This window comes from Oncorhynchus mykiss, chromosome 2 (genome assembly GCF_013265735.2).
Source record: "Oncorhynchus mykiss isolate Arlee chromosome 2, USDA_OmykA_1.1, whole genome shotgun sequence".
Taxonomy (NCBI): Eukaryota; Metazoa; Chordata; class Actinopteri; order Salmoniformes; family Salmonidae; genus Oncorhynchus; species Oncorhynchus mykiss.
The window spans coordinates 7232245-7246657 of NC_048566.1; the positions used below are offsets into that span (position 1 = coordinate 7232245).

The 14413-nt window shown below is 45.8% G+C and overlaps 1 protein-coding gene across 2 annotated transcripts in view; it reads right to left on the minus strand.

The window, feature by feature from the left end:
* Positions 1-14413, minus strand: part of osbpl3b (oxysterol binding protein-like 3b) — a 116768-nt gene that overhangs the window by 93094 nt on the left and 9261 nt on the right. For both annotated transcript variants that reach the window (XM_036936684.1, XM_036936683.1), the window contains exon 2: positions 4025-4030. The gene's annotated coding sequence lies outside the window, so the exon portion shown is untranslated. The remainder of the gene's footprint in view (positions 1-4024; positions 4031-14413) is intronic.

Here is a 14413-nt window from a genome sequence, read left to right on the forward strand (position 1 = left end):
TGTTATCTTGGTAAACTCTGTGTCCCAGCCACCACATCAGTAGGATTACTCTTCCTCTGTTATCTTGGTAAACTCTGTGTCCCAGCCACCACATGAGTAGGATTACTCTTCCTCTGTTATCTTGGTAAACTCTGTGTCCCAGCCACCACATGAGTAGGATTACTCTTCCTCTGTTATCTTGGTAAACTCTGTGTCCCAGCCACCACATGAGTAGGATTACTCTTCCTCTGTTATCTTGGTAAACTCTGTGTCCCAGCCACCAAATTAGTAGGATTACTCTTCGTCTGTTATCTTGGTAAACTCTGTGTCCCAGCCACCACATGAGTAGGATTACTCTTCCTCTGTTATCTTGGTAAACACTGTGCAGGCTATATCACAGAACACACACACACACATAGACACACAGCCACACAGACACAGACACAAACCACCCCAATAGGTCCACAGACGACGCAATCGCAACCACACTGCACACTGCCCTAACTCATCTGGACAAGAGGAATACCTATGTAAGAATGCTGTTCATAGACTACAGCTCAGCATTTAACACCATAGTACCCTCCAAACTCATCATCAAGCTCAAGACCCTGGGTCTCGACCCCGCCCTGTGCAACTGGGTCCTGGACTTTCTGACGGGCCGCCCCCAGGTGGTGAGGGTAGGTAACAACATCTTCACCCCGCTGATCCTGAACACTGGGGCCCCACAAGGGTGCGTTCTGAGCCCTCTCCTGTACTCCCTGTTCACCCATGACTGCGTGGCCATGCACGCCTCCAACTCAAACATCAAGTTTGCAGACGACACTACCGTGGTAGGCTTGATTACCAACAATGACGAGACGGCCTACAGGGAGGAGGTGAGGGCCCTCGGAGTGTGGTGTCAGGAAAATAACCTCACACTCAACGTCAACAAAACAACAGAGAGCGTTGTGAAGAAGGTGCAGCAGCGCCTCTTCAACCTCAGGAGGCTGAAGAAATGTGGCTTGTCACCAAAAGCACTTACAAACTTTTACAGATGCACAATCGAGAGCATCCTGTCGGGCTGTATCACCGCCTGGTACGGCAACTGCTCCGCCCACAACCACAGGACTCTCCAGAGGGTGGTGCGGTCTGCACAACGCATCAGCGGGGGCAAACTACCTGCCCTCCAGGACACCTACACCACCCGATGTCACAGGAAGGCCATAAAGATCATCAAGGACAACAACAACCCGAGCCGCTGCCTGTTCACCCCGCTATCATCCAGAAGGCGAGGTCAGTACAGGTGCATCAAAGCAGGGACCGAGAGACTGAAAAACAGCTTCTATCTCAAGGCCATCAGACTGTTAAACAGCCACCACTAACATTGAGTGGCTGCTGCCAACACGCTGACTCAACTCCAGCCACTTTAATAATGGAAAAATTGATGTAAAAATGTATCACTAGCCACTTTATATAATGTTTACATACCCTACATTACTCATCTCATATGTATATACTGTACTCTATACCATCTACTGCATCTTGCGTATGCCGTTCTGTACCATCACTCATTCATATATCTTTATGTACATATTCTTTATCCCTTTACACTTGTGTGTATAAGGTAGTAGTTTTTGAATTGTTAGTTAGATTACTTGTTGGTTATTACTGCATTGTCGGAACTAGAAGCACAAGCATTTCGCATCTGCACTCGCATTAACATCTGCTAACCATGTGTATGTGACCATTAACATCTGCTAACCATGTGTATGTGACCATTAACATCTGCTAACCATGTGTATGTGACCATTAACATCTGCTAACCATGTGTATGTGACGAAAACATTTGATTTGATTTTAAATCAAATTTGATTTGATTTGAAACACACACACACACACACAATGACAAACAGACCAGGTCCCACCATGATATGCTGCATATTTCCTCAGGACATATCTCTTGACCAAGGGGGATAATGGTGTGTGTGTGTATGTGTGCACTCTCGTGTGTGTGTCTGCATGCTTTTGTGTGTGTGTGTATGTATGTGTGTCTGCATGCTTGTGTGTGTGTGTGTGTGCGTGTGTGTGTGCGTGTGTGTGTGTGTGTGTGAGAGTGCGTGTGTGTGTGTGTGTGTGTGTGTGTGTGTGTGTGTGTGTGTGTGTGTGTGTGTGTGTGTGTGTGTGTGTGTGTGTGTGTGTGTGTGCAGGCTCGTGTGTGTGTGTGTGTATCAGAGAGAGAGAAAACTCATGAGGTGCCTTTGGCGGGTGCTGCGCGTGGACAGTCTGCAGGACTCGCTCCCATAACTAAATCACAGTACCGCTGGCTGAGAGTTCAGCGGGGATACGGCTTTTACTATCACATTTGAGCTGTTTTTACAGCGATGGATGTGGGCTGAAGGGTTGGATGATGGATGACGTCTCCAGGGTCAGTGTGGTCATGTTGCAGCTACTGCAGGTTTCTCAGTCTCACGTGGAAAAGGGGGTGAGTGGCGGCGTCTTAGTGATGTCTGGGATGCTGATGCATAATGGTTGGGCTGGGAGTCACGACACTGCACAAAGCTGCATCACATCCTGTCAATTAACCACATCCTCCTCCACCCCTCCCCCCCCTCCCTCTCTGGGAAAACACGTTTACGTTGCCAAAGCAACAAAATAGATAATAAACAAAAGTGAAAATAAACAGTAAATATTACACTGACAACTTTCAAAGAAATAGAGACATTTCAAATGTCATATTATGTCTATGTACGGTGTTGTAATGATGTGCAAGTAGTGAAAGTACAAAAGGGATTTGGCTGGGTCTGTAGTGTGGCTGTCCTGGGGCTCTGTGGACCAGCTTGCTGAGGGGACTCTTCTCCAGGTTCATCTCTCTGTAGGCCATGGCTTTGTTATGAAAAGTTTGGGAATCGCTTCCTTTTAGGTGGTTGTAGAATTTAAATTGTAGTATTTTCTGGATTTTGCATGCAGAGTCTCAATTTGTCACGCCCTGATCTTAGTTCCTTTTTTATGTCTCTATTTTGGTTTGGTCGGGGCGTGAGTTGGGGTGGGCATTCTATGTTTTCTTTTCTATGTTTTTGGCCTGGTATGGTTCCCAATCAGAGGCAGCTGTCTGTCGTTGTCTCTGATTGGGAATCATACTTAGGCAGCCTTTTCCCACCTGGTGTTGGTGGGTCGTTGCTTTGTGTTTTGCGCCTGACGGAGCTGTTTCGGTTGTTCTTTTTGTTCCTTTGTATTTAGTGTTCAGTTCTATTTAATAAATGAGGAACACGAACCACGCTGCTCTTTGGTCCTCACCTTCTTCCACCAACAGCCGTTACAGTGTTTGTCCCATTTTGTGAATGACTTGGTGGTGAGCGGACCCCAGAACTCAAAACCATAAAGGCCAATGGGTTATATAACTGATGTAAGTAGTTTTAGTCAGATCCTAACTGGTATGTTGAATTTTATGTTCCTTTTGATGGCATAGAAGGACCTTCTTGCCTTGTCGTTCACAGCATCTCTCCCTCACTCTACCCATTCTCTCCCTCTCTCCTCTCCCTCACTCTCTCCTCTCCCTCACTCTCTCTCTCTCTCTCTCTCTTTCCCTCACTCTACCCATTCCCTCCCTCTCTCCTCTCCCTCACTCTCTCTCTCTCTCTCTGTCCCTCACTCTACCCATTCTCTCCCTCTCTCCTCTCCCTCTCTCTCTCTCCCTCACTCTACCTACTCCCTCCCTCTCTCCTCTCCTCTCCCTCACTCTCTCTCTCTCTCTCTCTCTCCCTCACTCTACCCATTCTCTCCCTCTCTCCTCTCCCTCACTCTCTCTCTCTCTCTCTGTCCCTCACTCTACCCATTCTCTCCCTCTCTCTCTCTCTCTCTCTCTCCTCTCTCTCTCTCTCTCTCTCCCTCTCTCCTCTCCCTCTCTCTCTCTCTATCCCTCTCTCCTCTCCCTCACTCTCTCTCTTCTCTCCCTCACTCTACCTACTCCCTCCCTCTCTCCTCTCCCTCACTCTTTCTCTCTCTCTCTCCCTCACTCTACCTACTCTCTCCCTCTCTCCTCTCCCCCACTCTTTCTCTCTCTCTCTCTCCCTCACTCTACTCACACGATGCACGCTGAGAGTCGGGAAGCAAGTTCAGGGAGTGAGTGTTTTAATAAATAAACACAACATAAAACCAGAAACAGGAACAACACAGGAACAGAAACAATAACGTCTGGGGAAGGAACCAAGGGGAGGGACATATATAGGAAGGTAATCAAGGAGGTGATGGAGTCCAGGTGAGTCTGATGACACGCAGGTGCACGTAACGATAGTGACAGGTGTGCGTCTCTCTGTCTCTGTCTCTGTGTGTGTGTGTGTGTTTGACTGGTCTTCCTCTCCTCTGTTAGACTCAGGGCTCATTACACCCTCTCTGTGTGTGTTACACCCTCTCTGTCTCTGTCTCTCTGTAATAGACGATGAGAACAGAACCGATCCATTTTAATGGACAATAATGTCCAGATTTCTCTACTGAGCCTTGTGTCAAATGTAAGTGAGAGCTGGTCTATATGGTACACTGTAGTAGGAGAAAAGTTATGCTGCTTTAAAAGTTGGTCCACTTGTTATCCAACTGAAAAGACAAGTAGGAGAAAATGCCCTTTGAAAGATTTTGATAAGATTTTATTTTGTTGTTCAGACCAGTTTGTAATTAAGGCACATGAAAGTCGACATGTTCAAGAAGGCCTTTCTGCAACAAAACAAAATTAAAACTACAATAATATTTAAAACAAATATTACTGTTAAGGCTGAATCACAACTGGTCTAATGGGGAGTCCCAGAGGACGGGGTACAACTGGTCTTAATGGGGAGTCCCAGAGGACGGGGTACAACTGGTCTTAATGGGGAGTCCCAGAAGACGGGGTACAACTGCTCTTAATGGGGAGTCCCAGAGGACGGGGTACAACTGGTCTTAATGGGGTGTCCCAGAGGACGGGGTACAACTGGTCTTAATGGGGAGTCCCAGAGGACGGGGTACAACCGGTCTTAATGGGGTGTCCCAGAGGACGGGGTACAACTGGTCTTAATGGGGAGTCCCAGAGGACGGGGTACAACTGGTCTTAATGGGGTGTCCCAGAGGACGGGGTACAACTGGTCCAGTGTCGTCCGGGTTTGGGTTTATCACAACCGGTCTTAATGGGGTGTCCCAGAGGACGGGGTACAACTGGTCCAGTGTCGTCCGGGTTTGGGTTTATCACAACCGGTCTTAATGGGGAGTCCCAGAGGACGGGGTACAACTGGCCCAGCGTCGTCCGGGTTTGGGTTTGGACGGGGGTAGGCCGTTATTGTAAATAAGAATTTGTTCTTAACTGACTTGCCTAGTTTAAATAAAGGTTAAATGAAATAGATGAAAGTAGGAAGCTGCATGGAACGCCTCAGATCCTGTAACCGGTCACAATGTGCTGTGTTGTACTAAGCAGATGCTCTCAGAAATGAGCCACAACTCTCATTGAGTTTCCCTGCAGTCTGGCGTGTCATTCTGAGTGGTTAACAGCCTAAATAAGTGTAAGATTAGGACTGAGGGACTCTGCAGGTTTCTGCCTTCCATTTCCACTAAGAAGGTTAAAGGATATTGGTCAATCTGTTGACCACGACAGGCAGGGGATGGAGACACTGAGGCATGATAAATGGCCCCCTATTTCCTACATAGTGCCCTGCTTTAGACCAGAGCCCTACGGGACCGAGTCAACAGTGTCTCATATGAAGGGAATAGGGGGTCATGTGGGATGCAGATCCTGCCTCCAGCCGCAGGATCCTGGCATGAGGAACTGGCATCATCAGGCTGTCAGTCACTGTCCTGCCCTGCCTGAGACCCTTCTGTCTGTTACCAGCCCTGTTACTGTCACTCAGTCAGTCACTGTCCTGTCCTGTCTAAGACCCTTCTGTCTGTTACCAGCCCTGTTACTCAGTCAGTCACTGTCCTGTCCTGCCTGAGACCCTTCTGTCTGTTAACAGCCCTTTTACAGCTGCTGCTCAGTGCTCAGTCACTGTCCTGTCCTGTCTGAGACCCTTCTGTCTGTTACCAGCCCTGTTACTGTCACTCAGTCAGTCACTGTCCTGCCTGAGACCCTTCTGTCTGTTACCAGCCCTGTTACTGTCACTCAGTCAGTCACTGTCCTGCCCTGCCTGAGACCCTTCTGTCTGTTAACAGCCCTGTTACTGTCACTCAGTCAGTCACTGTCCTGCCTGAGACCCTTCTGTCTGTTACCAGCCCTGTTACTGTCACTCAGTCAGTCACTGTCCTGTCCTGCCTGAGGCCCTTCTGTCTGTTACCAGCCCTGTTACTGTCACTCAGTCAGTCACTGTCCTGTCCTGCCTGAGACCCTTCTGTCTGTTACCAGCCCTGTCACTGTCACTCAATCAGTCACTGTCCTGTCCTGCCTGAGACCCTTCTGTCTGTTACTAGCCCTGTTACTGTCACACAGTCAGTCACTGTCCTGTCCTGCCTGAGACCCTTCTGTCTGTTAACAGCCCTGTTACTGTCACTCAGTCAGTCACTGTCCTGTCCTGCCTGAGACCCTTCTGTCTGTTACCAGCCCTGTTACTGTCACTCAGTCAGTCACTGTCCTGCCTGAGACCCTTCTGTCTGTTAACAGCCCTGTTACTGTCACTCAGTCAGTCACTGTCCTGCCTGAGACCCTTCTGTCTGTTACCAGCCCTGTTACTGTCACTCAGTCAGTCACTGTCCTGTCCTGCCCTGCCTGAGACCCTTCTGTCTGTTACCAGCCCTATTACTGTCACTCAGTCAGTCACTGTCCTGTCCTGCCTGAGACCCTTCTGTCTGTTACCAGCCCTGTTACTGTCACTCAGTCAGTCACTGTCCTGTCCTGTCTGAGACCCTTCTGTCTGTTACCAGCCCTGTTACTGTCACTCAGTCAGTCACTATCCTGTCCTGCCTGAGACCCTTCTGTCTGTTAACAGCCCTGTTACTGTCACTCAGTCAGTCACTGTCCTGTCCTGTCCTGTCCTGCCTGAGACCCTTCTGTCTGTTACCAGCCCTGTTACAGCTGCTGCTCAGTGCTCAGTCACACAGAGGGAAAGTAACGGTGGATCGTTGGCTCAGACATCAACACAAATCCCCAGAGACACTCACAGCACAGACTCCATCCATCTTTACCCTGAACCACCCTTCAAGATAACTTGCATGCTGGATGGATTGGCACAATGGCAGTTCCTGCACCCTCAAAACCTAATAACCTACTTTCGTTTGACTGATCTATATTGGTAATTTTTGGGGGAGGGGGGCTGTTGTCCTCTTGAAATCCCTTTAAGAATACAATAGTAACTTCAAATGCACACTTCCACTTAGTTTCAAGTATTCCTTTTGAAGTGTGAACTTGTTCTAAAGGATCTCAGAACGAGGACAGAAGAGCAGGGAACTGAAGTAAAGGATCTCAGAACGAGGACAGAAGAGCAGGGAACTGAAGTAAAGGATCTCAGAACGAGGACAGAAGAGCAGTGAACTGAAGTAAAGGATCTCAGAACGAGGACAGAAGAGCAGGGAACTGAAGTCAAGGATCTCAGAACGAGGACAGAAGAGCAGGGAACTGAAGTCAAGGATCTCAGAACGAGGACAGAAGAGCAGGGAACTGAAGTCAAGGATCTCAGAACGAGGACAGAAGAGCAGGGAACTGAAGTAAAGGATCTCAGAACGAGGACAGAAGAGCAGTGAACTGAAGTAAAGGATCTCAGAACGAGGACAGAAGAGCAGGGAACTGAAGTAAAGGATCTCAGAACGAGGACAGAAGAGCAGGGAACTGAAGTAAAGTGGAGCAGTGGAAAGCATCTGTAATGCTACCAAATCCCCCTAAGTCCTGGAAGTAAGTAGTGATAAATGTAGTATAAATAGAACCCATTTCCTTTTCCAGTTCCGTTTATGGACAGTTAGTGATTCACACAGCCTGACTGACTCAGTATCTCCCACATCTTAAAGCTGCCATATGTAACCTGTTGGGCGACCTGACCAAATTCACATAGAAATGTGTGTTATAGATCTGTCATTCTTATTAAAAGCAAGTCTAAGAAGCATGAGCTACATGAGCTATTTCTATGCTTCTCGTTCTTAACTTTTAGTTTTGTACAACAGTTGAAAATACAATATTTTGGGTTATTGAAAATATATTTCACAGTGGTGTAGATGGCTTAGATGGTTTAGATGGTGTAGATGGTGTAGATGGTTTAGATGGTGTAGATGGTGTAGATGGTGTAGATGGTTTAGATGGCTTAGATGGTTTAGATGGTGTAGATGGTGTAGATGGTTTAGATGGCTTAGATGGTTTAGATGGTGTAGATGGTGTAGATGGTTTAGATGGCTTAGATGGTTTAGATGGTGTAGATGGTGTAGATGGTGTAGATGGTGTAGATGGTTTAGATGGTGTAGATGGTGTAGATGGTTTAGATGGTTTAGATGGTGTAGATGGTTTAGATGGTGTAGATGGTGTAGATGGTTTAGATGGTGTAGATGGTTTAGATGGTGTAGATGGTGTAGATGGTTTAGATGGTGTAGATGGTTTAGATGGTGTAGATGGTGTAGATGGTTTAGATGGTGTAGATGGTGTAGATGGTTTAGATGGTGTAGATGGTTTAGATGGTGTAGATGGTGTAGATGGTTTAGATGGTGTAGATGGTTTAGATGGTTTAGATGGTTTAGATGGTGTAGATGGTTTAGATGGTGTAGATGGTGTAGATGGTTTAGATGGTGTAGATGGTTTAGATGGTGTAGATGGTTTAGATGGTGTAGATGGTTTAGATGGTGTAGATGGTTTAGATGGTGTAGATGGTGTAGATGGTTTAGATGGTGTAGATGGTTTAGATGGTGTAGATGGTGTAGATGGTTTAGATGGTGTAGATGGTTTAGATGGTACAATGATTTTATACGCCATATTGCTTGTTTTGTCACATAAACTGAAATTAGGTGAACTATTAGAAAAACATATGTTTTTAATGTTACGTTTTTGTTAGTAGTTACTATCTTGTCTCATCGCCACAACTCCCATACGGGCTCGGGAGAGACGAAGGTCGAAAGCCATGCATCCTCTGAAACACAACCCAACCAAGCCGCACTGCTTCTTAACACAGCGCGCACCCAATCCGGAAGCCAGCCACCCCAATACGCCCAGCCCGCCACCTACTGGCCAAGCCCTCCCTAACGACGCTAGGCCAATTGTGCGTCGCCCCACTGACCTCCTGGTCACGGTCCGACTGTGACAGAGCCTGTAGGGTCACGGCCGACTGTGAACCCAGGGTCTCTGGTGGCACAGCTAAAGCTGCGATGCAGTGCCCTAGACCACTGCGCCATCCGGGAGGCCCCAACTATTAGAATTTGAGCAACCAGGAAATGGCATTGCGATTTCTGCATATTGCACCTCAGTCAAGCCCCCGGCTAACAGAAACTAACTGACGCTTTTCTACAGTAGAATATTCAAATTGTGTGGCAACGCGAACTCTGTGAACCCGAAAGTCGGTGCTAACCTACTCTGGAACAGTCCCTCAGCTAAGGGTGAAGCTTACTCACTTTAGCATGTGCAATGCTGACCAGTCACTTAGCCTCGGGCTAAGATCTCTTTTTAGCTCTGGGCTAAGATCTCTTTTTAGCTCTGGGCTAAGATCTCTTTTTAGCTCTGGGCTAAGATCTCTTTTTAGCTCTGGGCTAAGATCTCTTTTTAGCTCTGGGCTAAGATCTCTTTTTAGCTCTGGGTTAAGATCTCTTTTTAGCTCTGGGCTAAGATCTCTTTTTAGCTCTGGGCTAAGATCTCTTTTTAGCTCTGGGCTAAGTGCAGTATGAACGCAGCTTGAAACACAAGCAGAAACATGTCATTGGGACGCAGATGTTCATGGAAGGCAGTGTTCTATTTGCAGACAGTGATCAGATCGCTCAGCCTTATGAAGCAGCCAGCTGTGATGTTTCTCTTTGTAGAACCACAGTCCTTCTTCCCTCTCCATTAACACCACTCTATAACCCACTCCTAAAGCCAATATGCAGATGATGCAGATAACAAGATGCAGAACTGACGAAGCTTCCTTACAGCAGCGTTCTGAGTGATGACACTCAACCCATTAACATATCAAATCTAATCTAATTGTATTTGACACATGGGCCGAATACAACCGGTGTAGACTTACAGTGAAATGATTACTTACAAGCCCTCAACACCACAATGCAGTTTTAAGAAAATACCCCCAGAAAGTAAGATATAAGAATAACAAATCATTAAAGAGCAGCAATAAATACCAATAGCAGGGGGTACAGAGTCAATGTGCGGGGGCAACGGTGTCGAGATAATTGAGGTAATTATGTACATGTAGTTAGAGTTATTAAAGTGACTATGCATAGATAATAACATAGATTAGCAGCAGCGTGGGGGGGGGGGGGGGCAATGCAAATAGTCTGGGTAGCCATTTGATTGGTTGTTCAGGAGTCTCATGGCTTGGGGCTAGAAGCTGTTTAGAAGCCTCTTGGACCTGGACTTGGCGCTCCGGTACAGAGAGAACAGTCTATGACCAGGGCGGCTGGTGTCTTTGACCATTTTTAGGGACTTCCTCTAACACATCTACTGCGCTGGCTGGAGGTACTGGGAGTGAGTGGTCGCTTCACTTAGCCTACAGCTTAGTAACAATCCTACCGTCTGAGGGATCACTCAGGTTAAATATCGGAGAATCTGAGTGAACAGACTGATATTTTCACAGAGCTAGAAGAAGTAAATGTGAAAATAGCCCGTTCTCTAATTCCAACTCTGCTGAATACAAATAGTGTAGAGCTGATTCAGTACCAGGTGGCCGTGCCGGTGTAACGGATGTGAAACGGCTAGCTTAGTTAGCGGTGGTGCGCGCTAAATAGCGTTTCAATCGGTGACGTCACTTGCTCTGAGACCTTGAAGTAGTTGTTCCCCCTTGCTCTGCAAGGGCCGCGGCTTTTGTGGAGTGATGGGTAACGATGCTTCGTGGGTGACTGTTGTTGATGTGTGCAGAGGGTCCCTGGTTCGCGCCCGGGTATGGGCGAGGGGACGGTCTAAACTTATACTGTTACACCGGGTCTGCTCCCTGCAAAGGTTTCAGACAACCATCCACAATACAACAGAGGTGGTGAGACAGGCCTTTCATTAAAGTTTCAATATGGTTTCATAATGGTAAAGTCCTGGAGGTGGACTTACAGTATATACAGCCTTTTAAAGTACCAACAACTCTACATTATTGAACAACTTGAGAGCTGTAATCTCTTAACGTGTTTGAATAATTCAGAAGATAGTAGTTGTGGAAAACAGGAAGAGACGTGACCTATTGGGAGGGTGAAGGGGTTTCTGTAGAAAAGCCAGTTGGGCTCCTCCTCTAATGGTTTGTTTAAAAGTTTTATGGAAGTGGAAGTAGTGAACCACCTTGTTGAACATGTCATGTTATAAAACAACATGTTGTAATGCTGGCGGTCAGGAGCAACCTTTCACTCTACAGAGTAGAGGAGAGTAACCTTTCACTCTACAGAGTAGAGGAGAGTAACCTTTCACTCTACAGAGTAGAGGAGAGTAACCTTTCACTCTACAGAGTAGAGGAGAGTAACCTTTCACTCTACTGAGTAGAGGAGAGTAACCTTTCACTCTACAGAGTAGAGGAGAGTAACCTTTCACTCTACAGAGTAGAGGAGAGTAACCTTTCACTCTACAGAGTAGAGGAGAGTAACCTTTCACTCTACAGAGTAGAGGAGAGTAACCTTTCACTCTACAGAGTAGAGGAGAGTAACCTTTCACTCTACAGAGTAGAGGACAGTAACCTTTCACTCTACAGAGTCGAGGAGAGTAACCTTTCACTCTACAGAGTAGAGGACAGTAACCTTTCACTCTACAGAGTAGAGGAGAGTAACCTTTCACTCTACAGAGTAGAGGAGAGTGACCTTTCACTCTACAGAGTCGAGGAGAGTAACCTTTCACTCTACAGAGTAGAGGACAGTAACCTTTCACTCTACAGAGTAGAGGAGAGTAACCTTTCACTCTACAGAGTAGAGGAGAGTAACCTTTCACTCTACAGAGTAGAGGAGAGTAACCTTTCACTATACAGAGTAGAGGAGAGTAACCTTTCACTCTACAGAGTAGAGGAGAGTAACCTTTCACTCCACAGAGTAGAGGAGAGTAACCTTTCACTATACAGAGTAGAGGACAGTGACCTTTCACTCTACAGAGTAGAGGAGAGTAACCTTTCACTCTACTGAGTAGAGGAGAGTAACCTTTCACTCTACAGAGTAGAGGAGAGTAACCTTTCACTCTACAGAGTAGAGGAGAGAAACCTTTCACTCTACAGAGTAGAGGAGAGTAACCTTTCACTCTACAGAGTAAAGGAGAGTAACCTTTCACTCTACAGAGTAGAGGAGAGTAACCTTTCACTCTACAGAGTAGAGGAGAATAACCTTTCACTCTACAGAGTAGAGGACAGTAACCTTTCACTCTACAGAGTAGAGGAGAGTGACCTTTCACTCTACAGAGTCGAGGAGAGTAACCTTTCACTATACAGAGTAGAGGACAGTGACCTTTCACTCTACAGAGTAGAGGAGAGTAACATTTCACTCTACAGAGTAGAGGACAGTAACCTTTCACTCCACAGAGTAGAGGAGAGTAGAGGATAGCAGCCTGTCACTCCACAGAGTAGAGGAGAGTAGAGGATAGCAGCCTGTCACTCCACAGAGTAGAGGAGAGTAGAGGACAGCAGCCTGTCACTCCACAGAGTAGAGGAGAGTAGAGGATAGCAGCTTGTCACTCCACAGAGTAGAGGAGAGTAGAGGACAGCAGCTTGTCACTCCACATAGTAGAGGAGAGTAGAGGACAGCAGCCTGTCACTCCACAGAGTAGAGGAGAGTAGAGGATAGCAGCCTGTCACTCCACAGAGTAGAGGAGAGTAGAGGATAGCAGCCTGTCACTCCACAGAGTAGAGGAGAGTAGAGGACAGCAGCCTGTCACTCCACAGAGTAGAGGAGAGTAGAGGATAGCAGCTTGTCACTCCACAGAGTAGAGGAGAGTAGAGGACAGCAGCTTGTCACTCCACAGAGTAGAGGAGAGTAGAGGACAGCAGCCTGTCACTCCACAGAGTAGAGGAGAGTAGAGGATAGCAGCTTGTCACTCCACAGAGTAGAGGAGAGTAGAGGACAGCAGCTTGTCACTCCACAGAGTAGAGGAGAGTAGAGGACAGCAGCCTGTCACTCCACAGAGTAGAGGAGAGTAGAGGACAGCAGCCTGTCACTCCACAGAGCCGAGAGTAAGTGATACCACCACCACAATTTGACGGATAAGATTGGACTCGTGAGGCAAGAGGAAGAATTACTGTGTGTTTATGTGATCACTCATATGAATCCTAATGAGTAGAAATCTGATTATGACTCCCCCACTAACAGTGGAGGCTGCAGAGGGGAGGACGCATGTAAATGTAACACATGTAAACACATGTAAACACATGGAAACCATGTAAACACATGTAAACACATGTAAACACATGTAAACTATGTAAACCATGTAAACACATGTAAACACATGTAAACTATGTAAACCATGTAAACTATGTAAACACATGTAAACACATGTAAACACATGGAAACCATGTAAACACATGTAAACACATGTAAACTACGTAAACTATGTAAACCATGTAAACACATGTAAACACATGTAAACTATGTAAACCATGTAAACTATGTAAACACATGTAAACACATGTAAACACATGTAAACCATGTAAACACATGTAAACACATGTAAACCATGTAAACTATGTAAACCATGTAAACTATGTAAACACATGTAAACTATGTAAACCATGTAAACTATGTAAACACATGTAAACTATGTAAACCATGTAAACTATGTAAACACATGTAAACACATGTAAACACATGGAAACCATGTAAACACATGTAAACACATGTAAACACATGGAAACTATGTAAACCATGTAAACTATGTAAACACATGTAAACACATGGAAACACATGGAAACCATGTAAACACATGTAAACACATGTAAACCATGTAAACTATGTAAACCATGTAAAGTATGTAAACACATGTAAACTATGTAAACCATGTAAACTATGTAAACACATGTAAACACATGTAAACACATGGAAACCATGTAAACACATGTAAACACATGTAAACACATGTAAACTATGTAAACCATGTAAACACATGTAAACACATGTAAACTATGTAAACCATGTAAACTATGTAAACACATGTAAACACATGTAAACACATGGAAACCATGTAAACACATGTAAACACATGTAAACACATGTAAACTATGTAAACCATGTAAACACATGTAAACCATGTAAACCATGTAAACTATGTAAACACATGTAAACACATGGAAACCATGTAAACACATGTAAACACATGTAAACCATGTAAACTATGTAAACCATGTAAACTATGTAAACACATGTAAACACATGTAAACACATGTAA